Genomic DNA, 4,705 nt, shown 5'->3' with positions numbered 1-4,705 from the left:
TATGTTTTCTATCGAAATGTTTGTATAGAGAAAAAAAAAAACACATCTCCCCGTCGGGGAATTGAACCCCGGTCTCCCGCGTGACAGGCGGTCTCCCGCGTGACAGGCGGGGATACTGACAACTATACTAACGAGGAACCGATGGAGCTCGACCTGCTGAGCCGCTCCTCATGTGGCCTTCGAGCCGCCTCTTCACTATATGCTACCGGTTCGTGCCATTTATCAACTCCTTGACACCAACACAGGGGGCCACGGGCTCAACAAACACACACACTCTCTCCCCCCATACACACACAAACACACTCCTCCCTCACACCTCACAGCAACCCTCTCGCCTCCTAGCAGACGCTCTCAGCAGCATCCCCTGATGCCAGAGTCACCACAACCAGCTCCCAGGGCTGCTTCAGACAGGGCCCCGGACTGGCTCTTCAGCCCAGGGGCCCCTGGCTCTGTCTGATGAGGGGGCATTGCAGCGGGGGCTGCACACAGGGAGGGGGGCGGGAGACACCACCCCCCTCACCCCCGCCGGAGGAGAGAGCTGGGCTGTAAAGGTGAAGAGGGGAGGCAGGAAAAGCCCCGGCGAGTGAGGGTCCGAGAAAGAGGCGCTTTCCATTGTGAAGCAGAGGGAAAAAAAGTGAAGAGTTTGCAAAAATCCTTCGAGCCGGATTTGAACCAGCGACCTAAGGATGACAGTCACTCCACTACAGTCCTCCGCTCTACCAACTGAGCTATCGAAGGCTAGGTTGGCAGGGGATGACAAGGCGCTATATCGCATGAGGAGTGGGCACAGGGCCCAGCCATCTAGGCACTTTTCTCTTTCTAAACACTTGAAAAAACTGCAAACCTGACAGATATTTCACTTATAGAGTCCTGACAGATTTTCATGATATATATGCATTTATTATTTTTGGGATTCAAAAGTTAAAAATTGGGTTATGTTAGCTAGTTATATATATGCGCTCCAACACCCTAGGTTTCTTGGTCGGATCAGAGTTATATTTGTTGTTTAATTTATTTAGGGTGTTTTGTGTTTACTTTTGGATACATTATTGCTGTAGATCTTCAGTTACATTTGCTATGGTGTTTTAAGAGTTAATGTTTTGGGGTTGAATGCGCTTTGTAGCATTAAGTACTTAAATGTGCTTTTGCGGTTCCTGCATTTTAATTTTAAAAATGGTATTCACCATGGGATCCAAAAGTTAATAATGGGGTTATGTTTTCTATTTATATAAATGCCAAACTTCATCCGATGCTACATTTTATGTTTCTGGGTTGTGATGTTGGTCAGCGAGTTCTGGGCTGTGACAACGTCAGCGAGTCCCTGTCTGTGAAACACACTCAGACCCCAGGGGGCCCCAGCAGGCCCGGTTCTAGAGGGTGGGCCGGGTAGGCCAGGCCCACCCAAACATGACCCTGCCCCACCAAAACATGATCCTTGACCCGAGCAGTAAATCTGCCACCGATCTACAACATCAATAAAAACTGTTCAGATAACTGGTGATTTACGATCCTGATGCAGAGCAAACATTTGTCTGTTGGTAGTTTTTAAATGCAGATAAACTGAATTTTATGGGAATAGCTCAGTGGGTTACTACCTCTGTCACAGAGATCCTTGTGTTACTTGCAGTTCAGAAGTTACCATCCTAACATAGGACAGTGACCAATGAACTGTCATCAAAGAGCTGCATACAAACTTCACTTTTTTGTGTTGTGATATAGTTAGAACTTCTCCATTCTTTCAACATTCTAATTTTACTAAAAAAGAGTTTGTTTGGGCAGTTCTACCAACCCCCAACCACTGGAGTACTCTTTAAATCCTGAGTGTGTGCTTCTCCAGACCAAACCCTCGTAAAATATACTGCCCACCTGTATGGATGACGTGATTTCTACACCTTGTAATCCTCATTGGCTGATGTGACATTTCCAGTAGACCGATTTATTGTCTCCGTTTAAAGTGTGCTGTTATATAAAGTACTGTGACACCCTACACTCCTATGAGTAGGGCTATGCAACAAATGGAATGGATATGAGAGAGGGGCACCGGCAAGATGAGGAGCACTGGTGGAGGGTGGCAGTGAGTGAATCCGTGGAGGAGGTCATGGGGTGGGGGGCTACGGAGAGATGTGGGGCGCTGGTGGAGGGTGGTAGTGAGGGAAGTAGAGGAGGAGGTCACGGGGAGGAGAATTACAGAGAGTTGAGGGGCACTTGTGGAGCGAGCAGTGAGGGAAGCCGAGGAGGAGGTCACGGGGTGATGGAGAACTACAGAGAGATGAGGGGCACAGGTGGAGGGTGGCAGTGAGGGAATCCGAGGAGGAGGTCACGGGGTGATGGAGAACTACAGAGAGATGAGGGGCACAGGTGGAGGGTGGCAGTGAGGGAATCCGAGGAGGAGGTCACGGGGTGGGGAGAACTACAGAGCGATGAGAGGAGCTGGTGGAGGGTGTCAGTAAAGGAATCTGAGGAGGAGGTCTTGGGGTGCGAGGGAGCTACAGAGAGATGAGGGGCACTGGTGGAGGGTGGAAGGTAGGGAGTCTGAGGTGGAGGCCAAGAAGGGGAGTGGCTACTGAGAGATGAAGGGCACTTTTGGAGGGTGGAAGTTGAGTTATCTACAGACAAAGAGGTCAAAAAGACTTTTGTACCAGCACTAAAGCCGACCGATTAGGACAACTGTGGAGCATACTATAACATGCATGCTAATTACATTTACTGCTATATTTAATGTTTCAAGTTTGAAGGTGATTTTGCTATTATTTTTTACTGGGAATAATGAAAGTGGAACTGTATGGTGGCTGATATGGGGCTGGGGCCCAAGGTCAGCTGTGAGGTAAGGTGTAATAGAGGGGGATGGTAGAAAAGTGGATAATCAAGCCTGTAAGTAAGTGCGCTGCAGAGTCAGGGGTAAAGTGGAGGTAGTAATGAAGAGGGTTTCTCCCTGAAGGCTCGCGCAGAGGGAGCCCGAGTAGTGTCACTTGCTTGATACTCCCACCTTAGAAACCTCCACTTCCCATCAAAGGGACATTACATGGAAGAAAAGCACTTTTTGAAAGTGATAACATTTAGAAAGAGACTTGGAAAAGAGTGCGTTTTACTGTGCCTTGTAAGACTAAGGATAGAAAGGAGGGCCCAGAAGCAGGCCTGGCTAGATATATAAGCGATAAATCGGCCCACCCGAAAGTACCTTTGGCCCACCCAAATAAATATTCCTGGAGCCGGGCCTGGGCCCCAGGGGCTGGTCTTACTTAAAGTCCAGGGGCTGGTCCTTGTAATAGGATCAGAAGGAGACAAGAGGGAGGTCCCCTCTCACCTATCAGAGCTCTTATATGCTGTGGGTGTAACAAAGGTGATAATAGGAGGAGACTGGGTTGAAATGCTGAGCCATTGTAAGCCCTTTGCCCCTCGGCAGCATCGCCTCAACGTCAGTCCCACCTCCTCTATAAAACAGGTCTGCCAGGAATGCAGTCTGAGGGGTCAGAGGGCAATCAGAGGTTACTGGGCCATGTTTGTATCAAAGAGGGGTGTTTACTTCCGGTGCCCCGGGGCCTCCGTACCCTGGGCCCCCGAATTAGGGACCAGGCCCCCCTTTTAACACCTGACTAAGAAAAACAAGGCAGAGCAGCCGAAGCTTACTTGGGGACCCGCATGTGTGAAAGGAACACATGGGGGAAAGAAACAGCCCCCTGACCCTATCAGTGCACACTTTTACATCCGGTGTAAACATAGGTGCATATTTTGATTTAGAACTTGTTTACATTTGACATGAATAAATATGGAAACATTTGCGTCTATGAGTGTTTCATCTCCCTGCCCAGGCTGCAGTCCTATTCTACCTATTTTTACAAGTTTTCTCCACTCGGTTCTTTTAAATTGGCATGATGTCAAAAAGGAACAACACAGAAGAGAATGCCAACAAATGTGTGCTTATTGCTTTTAACCTCAGATGTTTACTTTTGTAAATACACACTGCAGAGGCTCCTCCCCCGCTCTCCCAGAATGCTGTGCGGGATTATTCGGGGTCTGCCCCCTGTCAAGGCTGCTGATGTCCCATTGCTGCTCCAGGGCCCTGTGGGCTGTGAGTGCTGTGGCGGTGCTGCCCCCTGGCGGTCACTCTTTGCATCTGAAGATACCTGGGAAGAAGCCAGGGTGACCTGAGCTGGTCCTCCCTCCTCTGTGTGAACCAATCGAGTGTCAGGACTGGGGTCGGTGCTGATGGTAAGAGGAGAGGGGGTAACAGGAGCCTTCTGGTTTGTCAGGAGGAGGGGGGGGGGTGTCTGTTACCCCATTGATGGTCAGACCCTGAAGGGGGCAGTGTGACCTGAAATGTACAGAGAAGCGTCTGACTGGACAGACATCGGTCACATACACTGCGCTGTGCAGTGGAGAGACAGCCTCCCATATGGTCTAGTGGTTAGTATTCCTGGTTTTCACCCAGGCGGCCCGGGTTCGACTCCCGGTATGGGAAGATCAAACTTTTTACCACAGAGATACATTAAACGTTCTCTTATTTCCTACAATCCTAAATGCCGCTAAATATCAATACACTAGCAGCCCGTCCCGACGTTGTCTGGGTCTGAATTGCTGCCGGCCAGTAGTATATTGTTTTGTAGGATTTCGTTTTGATAGCATTTCTTATCTGTGACAGGCCTGCGAAACGCTCCGATTCACAGTGCACTGCTGATGCACTTAAGAGTGCGCGTTCAGTAGTGTG

General features: G+C 49.4%; 2 non-coding genes across 2 annotated transcripts; one reads left to right on the top strand and one right to left on the bottom strand.

Moving 5' to 3' along the window:
• Window positions 1-652: 652 nt before the first annotated feature.
• On the bottom strand, window positions 653-738 carry TRNAY-GUA (transfer RNA tyrosine (anticodon GUA)). Its single transcript is given in 2 exon segments — window positions 653-688; window positions 702-738. It is a non-coding gene; the product is annotated as a tRNA-Tyr (tRNA).
• A 3,649-nt stretch (window positions 739-4,387) lies between these two features.
• On the top strand, window positions 4,388-4,459 carry TRNAE-UUC (transfer RNA glutamic acid (anticodon UUC)). Its single transcript has one exon. It is a non-coding gene; the product is annotated as a tRNA-Glu (tRNA).
• The last annotated feature ends 246 nt before the right edge of the window (window positions 4,460-4,705 follow it).

This window comes from Lissotriton vulgaris, chromosome 1_1, assembly GCF_964263255.1.
Source record: "Lissotriton vulgaris chromosome 1_1, aLisVul1.2, whole genome shotgun sequence".
Taxonomy (NCBI): Eukaryota; Metazoa; Chordata; class Amphibia; order Caudata; family Salamandridae; genus Lissotriton; species Lissotriton vulgaris.
The sequence above is the reverse complement of the archived record's forward strand: the minus strand, read 5'-3'. Positions and strand labels throughout refer to the sequence as shown.